Raw genomic sequence first — 16367 nt, forward strand, 5'->3', positions numbered from 1 at the left:
ATTTTGGCTTGTGATTGGCTAAGGGCAGCCAAACGCGAAGGTTGACATCTAGGAGATCTAGGACTTTATTTTGAAGCTGAGCTGCTAAGTTGAACTTAACCGATAACGCTCTTGTCCCTTCGAAATTTGTTAATACAGTTACCTGTCAAAAATGTAGAAAACAGGATGATAGCTTTGGAATGAAACTTCACAGAGTTCTTAACCAAGACAGACACATGTTGTTCGTGTTCACGTAAGTTAAGAGACTGATGGGCAGTGGTTTTCAAAAAAGTGTAGTGTTTCAAAACTGAACCCCCCCCCCCCCCAAAAAAAAAAAATATTGAGGTAAAAATTATACCCCCCTTCCCAATTCTTGTTTGAAAAACGTACCCCCCCTCCAGATGAAGTCATAATTCTCTCCGTCCTTCCCTAGACAGATTTTTTATCTTTTTTAAGGTCATTGCCCTGTATTGCATTGCGCATCCTTACTGCGCAGAATTTTACGCGTGGTTAGCACGCGCACATAAACAAAATGGCGGCTTTTTTCTATGCGGCTTAGTCCGCGAGAGAAGTAAATTGTCGCTTTCGCGTAAACGAGTCTGGTGACCTATCAATTTTTTTCTCATATTTTGGGTGTAGCGATCAAATTCGTTTTGTAAAATGAAAACAGATCAATTCTTGTGTTTAAAAAATAAATTATCGCTAAAAACGTGTACTTTGCTAGTACTCACAGAGGAATTTTAAAGAAATTATATGGAATATACAAGGTCTTCCCGCTCCTAAACAAATCTGGTGACCCCACTTTTTTATTTCAAAACCTAAGTTCCCTTAAAGTAATAAACCAGCAGGCGAAGTATGGTTAAAAATCTATGTTCAGTTCTATTTCAGGGTAATGACCTTGTTTATCTTTTCTCTCGTTTGTATTATTTTACATTCGTTAAAATATTAAAGTTTAGCTGTTTGTGTCTATGAATGAAATTGTTGTCGTTTTTGAAATTTGATATAGTTGTAGGTGGTCTAGTTAGGGTGTTGTTGATAAGGCAAGAGACATGAAGGGGGGTCAAATTTTATGAGACAGCAACAGCAGTCTAGGGAATTTGGCGTCAGTGATCTATCCTCGATCCCGTGGTTGGGGAAAAGGAAAGAATTTGATGCGATTTCAGGTCTCGACGTATCAAAGTGCACGTAAAAATTATTTTGTTTGCAAGCAAATTTTGTGCAAAAAAAGTGACGCCGTGGGCCGCCATACACAAATAGCTCAACCCATGACATAAACCATCCCAACAGGACAATCACCCAGTCTCACCCCAAGCCACCCCATCAATTAAGAAAATAACTCCTGCACGCTTAGCGTGCCTATGTTTTTATAACGTTTGTAAATATGACAAGCCCGGCCGGATCAATCGATCAAAATCGATGATCGGGAATCAATCAATCAATCGATATCAATCGATGATGGTTAGTTAATTGATATCGATTGGCATCGGCCAATCGATGACCAATCGATAGTCACAAATAAAATTTCCTTAATTACATCGATTGTCATCGATTGCTATCGATTTTTATCGATTGTCATCGATTGTTATCGATATCTTGCGGCGGACTTGGGCATCCCGAGGGCAATTCTCCAGGATATCCGGAAATAGATTTTCGCAATCCTAAAACGACATGTCTGAAGCGGATAAAGCAATCCCGGGAGCAATGGACGTTACACTTGTTATTTAATAAGTGCGTGGTCAAAGGCTACCATGCCTGCGACTTCACCGTTGAAGTTGGCGAGGAGTTTGCGGCAAAGAGAAAACGGGGAGAGCGCGGGAACGCGTTTAAAGTAATTAATCAGCGTGGACAATTAGGCCACCTACAAGCTGAGCTGGTTTCTCCTCTCTGGCCTTTAAAACATTTAAATGCAGAGATTAATGTTTAAGTTTATTTTAAAATCTAGCTTCAAAGATTTTTTTCTGTTTTTAATTCCCGGATTAAGTTTGTATGGATTCTTATATTTCTCAAATCCGTCGATTGCAGAATTGTAACAGGACCTCCAGTTAACGATACACGTGGAAGATGGCGCCCTGGTGGGGGCATCACTAATGTATCCGCTACATTAAAAATTGTTCTACGCGAAGGAAAAGCACGAATGCTAAAAAGAGAAATTGAAGCTCGTGGAATCGAAGCTCGAATCCAATCAACAGAATAAACTTAGAGGCGGGTATTGAAAAGATGGGCTTCCCATGGAACTCTCACCAGATCAGATGAAATAAGACTTGACAGAACTAACAGTCTCCGAATAAATGGATGTCGACACAATATTAAGTAATAACAGAAGTACATAATCTAGATTATGTACTTCTGGTAATAAACTGTTGTTAATCGGAACTTTGAAATGTTCTTTTTATTAGCTTTGTTTTACATTGTGATCCTAGAAAGATTCGTTAGACGCTCACTTGCCAGCTGGCATGTGCTGGCCAGGCTTGTGGGAACCGTTCTTTTCGAGCCTTCTGTGGTTCTGAAACCAGTTTGCAACCTGTCCAGATAAAGTGCCACGCAGCACAAGGAAATTTATTTTTCCATAATTTATCATTGATTATTCTCCGTCAAATATCCTGCCTTGACACTGAAATAAACTGGGGTGTTTTATAGGGATAGCTAGGTTTCGGGGATTACCTTCTAAGGAACTGCGACTGGGATACGTTATAAGGTTTGTCCGGTCTCCAACCTTGAAATCTCATTACCCAATATTTGAATGGCGCTCTGACTTGAAGAAGGAGAAAGTGGCTTTTTCCATACGGTTGTTAAAATTTGACCGTAAGACGGAGAATCATTGGGAACTTTCAGTTTGTAATCACTACTAGTGGTGTGAGACTATAGCAATTATAAAAGTAATCAGAAAAGTAGACGAAAAAACGGAGTAGTCTTTGATTGTGGACTTATCAGAGATAATGGAAAAGGTACCGGCATTGACTGAAACTGACAAAGAGCGCGAAAAGAAAGAAGCGATGCTAAAAAATAAGGAAAGAGAGCAGCGGAAAAAGGGACGTGCAGAAGACATGACTGTGCAACTATTGAAAGAAGTTCTCCGTAAGATGGGTGTGCATTTTACTCAAAGCTGCAAAAAGGCGGAATTGATAAATAAATTAACGGAAGCTAGAAAACAGGCTAACCAAACCACCGACGCCGATTCCATTCATAACTATTGTGAAGCTACCGGGGAAGCTACCATCAACGTTAACAGCAGCAACAACAACAACAGAGCCACCGAAGCCATAGTTGACGATGGAGGTCGCTCCTGCTCAACAAATAGACATAGCAATGGACATACAGAAAATATCCGTGGATTCTTTTTTTGCTATCCAGTATATTACTTCGATGCGAAGAAAGATCGACTGTGGTATTTGCTTGTACACTTGATTTTTCTTTTAGAGATTATAGGAATCTATCTAGACCAAGCCACTTATTTTCGAGTTATTTTCCTGTTGCTGTTTATCCAAGTTTATATTTCTTTGGCTTGTTTAGCTTACGTAATATTGTACCCGTGTACTTCTGACCCGTGCACATAACACAACTTTTTCTGTTATATTTCTCAAGTAATAATATACATACAAAAATTTCTGCATGCTCATTGGCTGAGAGCACGTCAATTAATCCCAAAAAACAGTGCAGAAAGTTGAAATTGAGTGCAGAAAGTTGAAATTTGAGTGCAGAAAGTTGAAATTAAATTGATTGACAGGAAAATCGGAAAGCGCGCCAAACAAAATGGCGGCCGTTGTCGGAGTGTTTGAGAGAGCAAAAATCGAGCAAAAACATAACAATTCATGAAAAGTTTGACCGATTTAACAAAAGTTATAAGTATATAAACCAAAGTACTAGGAATTGGAAGTTTGTACAGCACAAGAGAGGCTTTATGAAACTACTGAAAGCTACCAATCGTGGATTTTCTTACGCGATGGCTCGTTAATAAGAAGAAAGATTACAAGCGTGAATTGAAGTTGGACATTTCAGCCCAAACCAATACAACTGAATAAGGATAAAAGCACCTGATAATGCATGACATACAAAGCCCGACAACTCCGTTATGTTTAAACGAATCGGAAAGGTAAGCTACGTATAAACACGGTTTGTTTGTCATCCACTTCAAGTGAAATTTTTGTATGTGTATTTTTAACAAGTAAGCTTAAGCTTAATCACATGATTTTTCTCGTACAGTTTGGGATAAAAAAATTGCATGATAACGTCATAAGCTCAAAATTCACCACCAAGCCTCGTTTACGCAAATTATTCGCAATCTTTCGCCACCTTCATGCAGTTTGCACGTGGGTATTCTTTTCATCTTTGCTGCTTTGGGAATTCGAGTGAGGCCCGGTATTACAGAATAGACAGTTTATATCTCTGAGGTATAAAGTGTACAATTATACAACAAGATATGTCTATTGCTGTATATTTATACACTCTTGACACGAGCTATCTATTCTGTATATTCTGCACAAGTTTTTTTTACACTTTAGACATCTGATTAGACGTCTAATGTCAAACCTGTATAAAGTGTATACTCTAACTCTTAACCCAATATCTCCATGTCTATTCTGTATAAAGTGTATAATTATACACTTTAGATGTCTACTAAATTATGCAACACAATAAACCAGGCAGTGAGTAGCCAATGTAAAGAAAACAATTGAAACCGCTAGTAGCCAATGTAGCTAAAGCTCACTACTGTTGTAGAATGCATATAAGTCCAAGAACACCGAGTTTAATCTACAATGTGGCAGTAATATGCCTAGATGAAGTAAATTTACAGTGCTATACGCTAGTGACCAATAAAAAGCTAAGAACTAGTTAAGATGTCGCAAGACAAACAGCACTGATGTAACAAGAACTTCAAGTAGTTTATAACCGGGCGGTTAATGTTGGACCACTTCTTTCAGCTTTTTGGCTAGAAAGGCACGGCGCCGCTTTGTAAAAAAAAACTTTAGAAAAGCAGTCACTTGAGAAACACACAAGCCGTGTTTGCGTCAGTCACGGAGTGTGCGTGACATGAATTTTCTTTATCACGTCATCTCTTGTTTTAAACCACATGCCTGGCCGGATTAATTTCTGCTTACGCATGCAGTATTTATTTTGTTCCGGATGTTGAATAAAATAAACCCAAACCAGTTGAATGACATTAAAAAGAAGTCCATTTCACGCCAAAATAAAGACTAGACTAAGGCCATCCCGTTGTATTTCTTCGTTTAGCGTCGTCTGACGACTTAAGTCCGCGGTTTGCAAGAGTCACGGGGTTTGCGTGAACTGTAGCAGTGAGCGAAAATTCCCTTACTCACGTCATCCCTTTCTTTAATAAACTTGCATCAACAAATTACTGCCTGGGCTTGCAAATTTTTATATTGTTCCGAATCTCAAACAAACTACACTCAAACCACTTGAATGGCATAAATTGATTTCGGTTAAAATTAAAGAAGCTTTAAAATCAAGTTCTTGAAGTTTAACTGCTATTTCCCCCCCCCCCCCCCCCCCAAAAAAAAAAAAAAAAGCTTTCAGAAGCATTTGGGAAGTCGCGTGATTCGAAGCACGTAATTCTAACTGCGAGATTCGCTAGGTAATTCCCCTTTTTGTGATGACGTGTGTCCTGTGCCTTGACAAATTTTTGCTGGGTTTGCAATTTTCGTTTCGATTCCAAAAATAAACTCAAAAACACTTGCAAAACACACGAAAAATAATTCATATTTTCATTTAAAAATAGTTTGGACATGTCAAATCGCAACGTGAATGTTCAAGCCCTGAGCCAAACGCTTGAATATCAATTTAATGAACGATCGCCAGAAACATCAAAATTTGCGTGACCGTGACCTCCTTCTGGAACGATTTACCGACAAAAAAACAAAAACAAAACCCCAGGCAGATTATGAACCGGGCCCAGGCCCCGCCCGGTTAACAAGCCTCGTGTACAAATGAACTATGATCATGCTGTACTATTCCTGCATCCCACATGGCCGTGCTCACAATTTAGAACTGCATCAGCCAGTCAACATTGTGTGACAATTGCTGACTGATGCCTCCCTTAGATGTCTAATGTCAAACCTGTATAAAGTGTATATTCTCAATCTTAACCTTACATCTCCATGTCTATTCTGTCAATTCTGTATAAAGTGTATAATTATACACTTTAGATGTCTATTAGACGTCTAAAGTCAAAAGTGTATAGTGTTATTTTTCAAAGAACGAAGTATATCAGTATACACTTTATACACTTTTGACATTAGACGTATAATAGACGTCTAAAGTGTATAATTATACACTTTGTACACAATTGACAGAATAGACACAAGGATATTGAGTCAAGTCCGAAAATAATATACACTTTAGACATCTACTATGTTTCTAAAGTCAAAAGTGTATATTCTCGGACTTGACTCTATATCCTCGTGTCTATTCTGTCTTTTGTGTATAAAGTGTATAATTATACACTTTAGACATCTATTATACGTCTAAAGTCAAAAGTGTATAAAGTGTATATTCTCAGACTTGACTCTATATCCTCGTGTCTATTCTGTCTATTGTGTATAAAGTGTATAATTATACACTTTAGACATCTATTATACGTCTAAAGTCAAAAGTGTATAAAGTGTATATTCTCGGACTTGACTCAATATCCTCGTGTCTATTCTGTCTTTTGTGTATAAAGTGTATAATTATACACTTTAGACATCTATTATACGTCTAAAGTCAAAAGTGTATAAAGTGTATATTCTCAGACTTGACTCTATATCCTCGTGTCTATTCTGTCTATTGTGTATAAAGTGTATAATTATACACTTTAGACGTCTATTATACGTCTAAAGTCAAAAGTGTATAAAGTGTATATTCTCGGTCTTGACTCTATATCCTCGTGTCTATTCTGTCTATTGTGTATAAAGTGTATAATTATACACTTTAGACGTCTATTTACGTCTAAAGTCAAAAGTGTATACAGAGTGTATGTAATGGTAATTTCGAGAATAGACACCAAGGTAAATTTATACACAATATACATTGTAAATTGACATTTGTCTAATCTGTATATTCTGCAATACCGCGGCTTAGTGGGGAATTCGTTCACGATAATATTTACTGCTTTGCACTTTGAAAGCGAGGCTTGGTGGTGAAATTCGGTAAGCTTGTCCTCCTATCATCTATTTTACTTTTTATAGCCGAAAAAAGGTAAAATATTGGGTCTTCGTATATTATTTCAAAATAAAAAATATTAGCTTGCAAGCAAACGTTTTAGGCCTGGTTTAATAATTAAATAACCGCGCGACTAGAGTAAACACTCGTTGTTCACTGCAGAACTTTTTCTTCGTTTTACAGACTGGGTTTTAAACTGACAGCTTGCCTTTTGTCTTCTATTGTGTCTGGTGGGGTAGTAGAAAGGAATTTTTTGTCGCATGCTTGCAGTCAACAAAGATGGCGGATGATGTGGTCCAACTTAAATCTTAATCTTCTGTTCTTACCACCACACATTATAGGGGTTTAAATTTGCAAGGAAAGATTAAACAGAAGAATCAATGGTCGAGAAAAGCAGAAAAGGCGCAGTGTTGCCTCCAAGCAATGAGTTGCGGACTTTTTGCGCCTTCGGTAATGAAAATATCGCTTATGTTTCAACAGATGTATTGTTAATTAACTGAATAGTCTCCTCTAAAAGAGTTTTTATTGGGCAAATCCTGCCATCAGGCTTATTAGTTTGTTCATTGTGCTAAGGGGCGCGCAGGACCCTTGCAATCATTTATATGTAGTTATTTAAATGTATTTAGAGAGTATGCACAAACTGCGACGACTGAAGCCGACAGTCGGGGGGGGGGGGGGGGAGGAACTCTGTATATTATTAGCATATTTTGCAACCTTCTAGTGGATGAACTGTTTCAATGTTTTAATGGAAAACCATCTGTCAACAACGATGCCATGATAATTTTATTTACATTTATGAAAGTCTCTTTCTCTTCCCAGTTTTTATTCTAAATCTGGACTAAATTCGTCATACCACCAATCCGTTTACCAGCAAATGATACCCTTTGCTAGACCCAAACTTTTTTATACCCTTTCCCAACTAAACTGCTTGAAAACCATACCCTTCACAGGGGCACATACCTATATAGAGCTCTATATGTGGGAGTAGTGAATTATCAAATTTATAGCTTGATATTTTTTAATATACCACATGTTGTTGTAAACACCGACTCTGAAGGTTCAAATTATTCAAATAAAAAAAAAAACATGGAAATGAGGATGGAAGACTCGAAGTAGGGACTGAAAAGCTAGGAGGTTTTAAATTATTCTGACTTACTCTCTTTTCCCTTCCTGTTTAACCTGACTTAGTCGTTTTGTTTCCTTTTCAGCCTGCAACCCAAATTGGTGATTGAATCTAGAACAGGCTTTTATGGTAGTCAAGAACCACACATGGAAGTAAGTACATGTACACTTTCAATTCTATATTACCCTGCAAATATTTAACAATTATCCTGCGAAATCGCACGGAATATCGCCTGATACTTAGCCGACAAGGCCGTAGGCCAAGTTGGCTAAAATCAGACGACATTCTGCAAGATTGAGCAGGATAATTGTTTTATTATTCGACAAATTGTCAACGAAACACATTTTGCAGAAAGAAAAACGGTAATTATGCAGCGCTTTACAAGATTTCGGACGAATCTTCGCAACCTACGTATACCGCAGGATATCTGTTATGTACGGATGACAGATATCGTTAACATTTTGACCATATATGGGCAGCGCGCGCATGTGTTGAACAATAATAACAGTTATTCTTTGAAATTGTGGTGAATAGCAGTAGAATAATTATAATTTTCTGAACCACAAAAGGGCAAGGTAAATATTCTACTGCTATTCACCTCAATTTCAAAGAAAAAAATATTGCTTTAGTACAGTGTATTCAGGGTTCTCATTAAGTGCCGGCAACCGGCTAAAAAACCGGCTACTTCGAATTTTGAGCCGCCTACTTTTTGATGATATGGTTTACTAACTAAGCATTACCGTGAAACAGAAAGCCGTATATACGAATAAAAAAGTAACCTTGTGCGAAAAAAATTATGAAGACAGCTTTATCGTAAATATTTTTACATATCACAATAAAATTTTGTACTTTCATAGCACTGATAATGATAACGCTCTCTTTTTCACCTGTTTTCCTCCGAGTCAATCCCCCGATCCGCGAGCCGCCATATTTTTCAGTTCGTGCGCCCACGATCACAATCCATTCCCATCATGCTTCTGTGTTAGGTTGAGGCTTCGGTTCGACTGTCGTGGTTCCAGTTGTGTTATATTAATACTTAAACGAGCGAGAAGCCATTAAAATGGACCCAAACTCAACGAAACGGCCTATGGCACAAAGAACGATGTTGGCTTTTATAAAAAAAGGGAACTGACGAGGAAAACTTGCTTGAAATGACGGCAGCCACAAACTCAAACGTAGAATCATCGATGGTCAGTGCCGCTTCAAACGTACAGTCCCGAAAAAACGTGGAATCGTTGGTTGATAGGAACGTGGATTCAAAACAAAACACACAAACAGTAACAAAATAAATGTTTATTGTTTTTGCTACTGCCAGGAATGGCATTCAAGTGGACTGAAGGACTGACAGTCTACTTTATGGTGTGCCAAAAGACATTGGCCAGTTTGGGGTGTTGTCTGACCTTGTTAGTTACAGAGTTACAATAAAATTATTAGAAAAAAGATTTTTAGCAAAATTTATCTGTTTAGTTTCTTGTTAAAAAATGTCTTTTTTTAATCACAAATGCCTTGCCAGAGTGCACGAAATGGCATATCGGAGCCTCTACATATTCAAAATTTCATGGGGAGGCATGCCCCCAGACCCCCCTAGGGGCTCGTGCCTTTGGCACTCGATTTGCCGGCCGTCTACTATTAGCTCTCAGCCGTCTACTTTAAAACTTAATGAGAACCCTGGTGTATATGCACACAAAGTGATCTCAACAACAAGCAATCTCAAGATTTTCCATTTAAAGATGATTTTATTGACCTCTCGATTCATTTGTGGAAAACATACAGGCGATACTAACTATACGCAATAAACAGTTTGGAAAATCTTTAAACCACAGGCTTACCATCCTATGTTTGTGCAGTCACAGCATACCCATATGAATAGGCAATTTTCCTCACTTATTAAGCTTCCTAAAATCTGTTCTTACAGCTGTGTATTTGAAACAAAATGAAGTGGAAATATTTTTGCATTGTTAAGCATAGACATACGGGCACCCTCAGACCTGGGGGGGGGAGACATTATTGCCCGAAAAAAAGTTCCTTAGTTAAATTCGTGGTGCTGACCGAAGATGTCTATTTCTTTGGAAATTTCTTGTTTTTCCACTCTATACAGTTCTTGTGCCTATGCTGTCACCAGAAAGCAAAACCTATTCCTCTAGAAAAAAAAGGTTTGGAGGTGTCCAATTGAAATACTACGGTAATCATGACTGTTTACCTTATTGTTACTTAATTTCGCGGGACTTAATTTTCGCGATTTTCGTATATCTGCTGTTATACAGGGGCTTTGAGAAGTAATATATCAAACACGAGAGGCAGTGTTTCATCGGGATATCCAAACACCGAGAAGAGAGTTGAAAATACGACGCGCAGCGGAGTATTTTTGACGAAATTCGAGGTGTTTGGATAGCCGATGAAACACTGTCTCGAGTGTTTGATATATCTTCTCAATCGAAACAAAAACTACAGAGTAAACGGAGAAATAAAATCGTAAAAATCTATGCTAATTAAGATCGGGTTTCCAAACCACCATCACGGTTATAATTTTCTTTGTTTTAACTTGATGAATTATTAATGAGTTTGAGAAGGTGGTTGGCTGACTGACTTCATGCATGTTGTAAGGCTTATTGAGAACACCAAGACTGCTCAGGATCTTTGTTAGAAGCTTTGAGGAGCATGTGAATCGATTATGTGGTCACGCCCCTGATTCTCACTTGCCAGGTATAGTAACTGTGTTGGTCCATTGCTTCACTGCTGAAAAAAATACATGAAAACGAGTGTTTTACTTAATTAGAGGATGTACAAGCTTTTCCAAAAGTTTAAATTAAAAGTGCATGAAATAAAACCGAAACTCACATCTTTGCTGCATCATGTTTGCCTTGCCATGGTTCATACAGCAATCTGGTAATCCTGGTTGGGATTCATGTCGACTAGACTGGAGTTAGGAGTTGCAGTGATCAAAGCTGCAAAAAATTAAAAGTACCAAGTAACCCACCAAGTTAGGACAATATATAGCCAGTACATAGGCATAATTAGGAAATAAAGGGAGAAAAACGTAACAAAATCTTAACCTGGAGTGAAAAGTAGTGAATGTCGTACTTATTAAAAGCTATTATAATGCAATTAACTTTAAAATGCAGTAGCAGCTGTTTCCAAAGAAAATTATTCTTGAAAATCTTAATTATGTTAGACTGATCAATGAGACCATAAATTTCTTACAAAAAATAGATTTATATGTCCCATACTAAAACCTTCATCTGCTAAATTTTTTAAGCTCCCAACATACAATAACAAGCTTATCTAAAGTCTGACGTATGCGTTAATGTCCAAAAGCCAGGATACTGTTTTCTGAATGATATTCTGCCAAACTCCCTCGCCTTGGAACACCTTAAGAACTGTAGACAAACATAAGGTCAACCCAGACTAGAGACTGCTTGGTGTTTGGAAAATTGTGACTAGCTTAACAGCTGCTTGTTTAAGTCAGTTCTCTGTGCACTTCAATCTACAAGCTCCATGGCTTAACAGTACCGAAAAAAGGGGGTGTTTCAATTTTAAGTGTGCTGGGACATCTGGCAATAATTTGGGTTTGCACAAGACTCTATGAACGTATCAGTAAACATTACAGAAACAGTTTACAAAAAAATAGCACAACTGTATCACAGGAGAGTAAGCTACGCCAAATTGCAATAAAGTTCACTAGGGTAAAAGCTTAAATAAAAATTAAGTTGACGTCTTGTAAACCAGTCAAGTCCTTTACTGATAAAATAATAAAATAACAATGCTTTCCTTAAATTTTAAATCAGCTTCCAGAAACGTGTTTATATGAAATGTTGACTTAATGCTTCGTGAGGAACAATAAAGGAAGAAAGCAATTAGTATCAATGTCAAGGAACAACTTAATGACTGTTTCAGTGAAGTTAAATAATAAAGGTACACACACTTTTAATCAACAGAGATAAAATAAATTATTTCTCAAGCATGCCGCATTTTCAAGGCCACAACAATCTTCTTACAAGTTCTGGCTAAGTACATGTTTTCGGTAATGTTTTACTTTTCTATAGAAAGAATTTGATTGTACACTTAAAGATCACCATATTCATTTGCAAAAGAACGACAATTCTAAATTTGTAGAATGGTTCTTTCCTCTGGTGACCCACCATATCCTACTGCATCCTTCCCGTTGCGGTTTTGTAGTCAAACATTGAGTCTGAGAGGGTAACTAGCCCCCTGCAGAATTGCCATTGCCCCTATTTGCCAGCTTGTTCAGGGTGCCTGCCAAGCCTTCACATCTTAAATTCCTAGCAGCGGCCCATAAGCTGCACTTGTTCACTCTGAAAGGCAGTCCCCTATTCCACTGTTGCCCACCTCCCACGAACGAGGACGTTAGGGGTTGGTCTTTGGGAGGTAAAAAAATCCTCCAAGATTGATGACTTATGATCATAATCATCAGTGCTTCTTAAAGCCCTAGGCCTGTAGATGCATGTGGTGTCCACCAGTATCCTTCAATGCACATGGTGCTTTGCGAAAGCACCATGTGCATTAAAGTAGTAGCCTACCATTTCCAACTCCCCCAGCATGAGCAGCTTCCAGTTGTTTATTGGCCATTCCACTTTCCTCTTTCCCTGTGCATGGCCTGCCTTACCACACTGTTGATTGTCATGGAAACCATGAAAATGTCAGTTGAGCGCATCATTCACAATTTTTTAGCATTTGCATTGTGTTTTTCTGTTTTCCTTTTGCAATTGGTTGTGGGTTGCAGATATTGAACACAGATCATCAGCAAAGTCTAAATCCTCAAGTTGTTCAGTGAGTGTCCACTGTGAATCACAGTTATTTCATTTTCACTACTTCTCATGTTATCCAATCATTGACCACTGAAATAGAAGTAAGGATAATCAGGCCTTGAAATAACAGCCGGTCAACGGACAATGTCCGGACTGGGAATGGGGACTTGACCAGTCAAACATTCACCTTGCCAGACATGTCCGGCCACAAGTCAATAATAAAACAATATTGAAATAAACTGTCTACTTTCTGTTAGTGCATACATCTCACTGTATTGCGGAACTTCCAACCAAAAAAATTTACTAGAACTGATCGAAGTTTACAATTTGCGTATTACTGTCCCAAATTTTAAATATTTTCCCTGAGTTGTCCGCTCTGAGATGTCCGTTTCCTCCTGCACAGAAACAAACGATTAATTTAGTTCCAAAACCCAGAATATAAAAGTTCAATTTAAATGAACTATGATTAAATCAATCTTTGACTTCTTGTATATTTATTCAGGGCTCAAAATTACGAGATATATGGTCGCATTTGCAACTAAATTATTTCCTTTGGCGACTACAAAACTTTCTTTGCAAAAAATAGAGTACAAAAATAACTTACTTAAGGCCAGTAAGGGAATGTTATTTCTTAAGGTAGGGGTGTTATATTCACATATGCATATATTTAATAATTATTGGGAAATTACATGTTGCAATTTTGTCCAAGTGGAAACGAGGTATGACCAAGCTAAATGAATTTTTTTTTTTGGCCAGACATTGTGTCCGGATACTCTTCGGTAATTATTTTGAGCCTTGATAATAATCATCCTTACCTCACTCCAGGTTTGATTTCCTGACATGGTTTGTTTATCTGTTCATTCACAGCTTGAACCTTCTTACCCTGCCATTCAAATTCTTCTCAATTCTATTGAGTTTCCAATTCCAACTGATCCCTTGGTAAGCACGCTTTCATCTCTGCTTTCTCTTTTTCTCCTCTTCTTTGTATTGCTCCACTATTGGCAAGTCAGCAGACATAGGTTTGCAATCTATTTGTTGGACCTGAGGTTTTCAGCTTCCTTACTAAATTTCTCTACCATACCTTCATCATACTTTTGAACAGCTTTTGCAACAGCTGTTTTATTATGCGATTATCTTTTCACAATGGCTAAGTACATGTTTTCGGTAATGTTGTACTTTTCTATATAAAGAATTTGATTGTTATCATAAAAGATAACCATAATTATTCGTTCGCAAGAGAACAATGATTCTACAATTCGTAGAATGGTTCTTTCCTCATGTGACCCACAAAATTCTTCCTGTTTCGAAAATTTGAGTCTGAGAGGGTAACTAGCCCCCTGCAGAATTGCCATTGCCCCTATTTGCCAGCTTGTTCAGGGTGCCTGCCAAGCCTTCACATCTTCCCTAACACCCCCGACTAGATGCACTTGTTCACTCTGACAGGCAGTCCCCAACTCTGCTGTTGCCCACCTCCCATGAACGAGGACGTTAGGGGTTGGTCTTTGGGAGATAAAAAAATCCTCCAAGATTGATGACTTATGATCATAATCATCATTGCTTCTTAAAGCCCTAGGCCTGTAGATGCATGTGGTGTCCACCAGTATCCTTCAATGCACATGGTGCTTTGCGAAAGCACCATGTGCATTAAAGTAGTAGCCTACCATTTCCAACTCCCCCAGCATGAGCAGCTTCCAGTTGTTTATTGGCCATTCCACTTTCCTCTTTCCCTGTGCATGGCCTGCCTTATCACACTGTTGATTGTCTTGGAAACCATAGAAATGTCAGTTGAGCACATCATTTACAATTTTCTTGCATTTGCATTGCGTTTTTCTGTTTTCCTTTTGCATTAAGTTGTGGGTTGCAGATATTGAGCACAGATCATCAGCAAAGTCTAAATCCTCAAGTTGTTTAGTGAGTTTCCACTGTGAATCACAGTTATTTCATTTTCACAACTTCTCATGTTATCCAATCATTGACCACCTGAAATAGAAGTAAGGATAATCAGGCCTTGAAATAACAGCCAGTCAACGGACAATGTTCGGACTGATTGGGGACTTGACCAGTCAAACATTCGCCTTGCCAGACATGTTGTCTGGCCACAAGTCAATAATGCAATGTACCAAGAAATATAAGGTATCCTTCGAGGCGCGAGTGGATGCAAAAAAATGTCCTTCGAGAAGCTATAGATCACAAAAATATGATATGAGACACGATTGACCACGAAATAAGTTATCCTTCGAGGCGTGACTGACAGCCATAAAGAGAACCTCTAAGATGCGATGTTCCACAAAAAAGAAGGTATCCTTTGAGGCGCGACTGGACGCAAAAAAAAGATGTCTTTCAAGATGCGAAAGGCCACGAAATATTATACAAGACAGGATTGACCACGAAAAAAGGTATTCTTTGAGGCATGACTGGATGCAAAAAAAAAAGATGTCCTTCAAGACACGAAAAGCCACCAAAATAATTTTTATAACAGGACATTATTGGCCACGAAAAAAGGATTCCTTTGAGGTGTGACTCACAGCCAAAAATATAACCTCCAAGATGCAATATACCACGAAAAGGAAGGTATCTTCAAAAAAGATGTCCTTCAAGGTGCAAAAGGCCACAAAAATATAATTATTTGAGACACGATTGACCACGAGAAAAGGTTTCCTTGGCGGCATGACTGACGGCCAAAACCATAACCTCCGGGATGCAGTGTACCACAAAAAAGAAGGTATCCTTCAAGTTGTGACTGGATGTAAGGAAAAGATGTTCTTCGAGAAGCTATAGACCACAAAAATATAATATGAGACACGATTGACCACGAAAAAAAGGAATCCCATTAAGGCGTGACTCAGACAGCCAAAAAGATAACCTCCGAGATGCAATGTACCATGAAAAGGTATCCTTCGAGGCATGACTGGATGCAAAAAAAGGTGTGCTTCGAGACATACGCTATAGACCACGAAAAAAAGGGATTTCTTAAAGGTGTGACTGACAGCCAAAAAGATAACATCGATACGCGATGTACCACAAAAAAGGAGGTTTCCTTCGAGGCGTGAATGGATGCAAAGAAAAGATTGCCTTCAAGACGGTATAAACCACGGAAATATAATAATATGAAACACAATTGAGCAAGACGATCAAGAGACTAGTAATTAAATTTATAATTTATTGCGGTTTGCAGTCATTTAACGCCACAGAGTCTCCAGTAATATTTAGGAATCTAAAGAAGAGTCCTTTCTATTTCTTCGACTCTTTGTAAATGTACCCACAGTATTAACAACATAAATATTTATATCTGCTGTGTGCAAATGCTTTATAAAATTTTTACCACGGTCAGGAAAGCTAGCCTC

General features: G+C 38.2%; 1 long non-coding RNA gene across 3 annotated transcripts in view; it reads left to right on the forward strand.

The window, feature by feature from the left end:
* Positions 1–3730: 3730 nt before the first annotated feature.
* The window catches only part of LOC144660190 (uncharacterized), a 69021-nt gene continuing 56384 nt past the window's right edge, over positions 3731–16367 (forward strand). For 2 of the 3 annotated variants that reach the window (XR_013572054.1, XR_013572057.1), the window contains exons 1-4: positions 3731–4069; positions 7476–7584; positions 8343–8413; positions 10819–10960. This is a non-coding gene — a long non-coding RNA (uncharacterized LOC144660190). The remainder of the gene's footprint in view (positions 4070–7475; positions 7585–8342; positions 8414–10818; positions 10961–16367) is intronic. The other variant, XR_013572055.1, reaches the window with a different exon arrangement.

Source organism: Oculina patagonica, chromosome 1 (assembly GCF_052425735.1).
Source record: "Oculina patagonica isolate OP01 chromosome 1, crgOcupat, whole genome shotgun sequence".
In the NCBI taxonomy this organism is placed as follows: Eukaryota; Metazoa; Cnidaria; class Anthozoa; order Scleractinia; family Oculinidae; genus Oculina; species Oculina patagonica.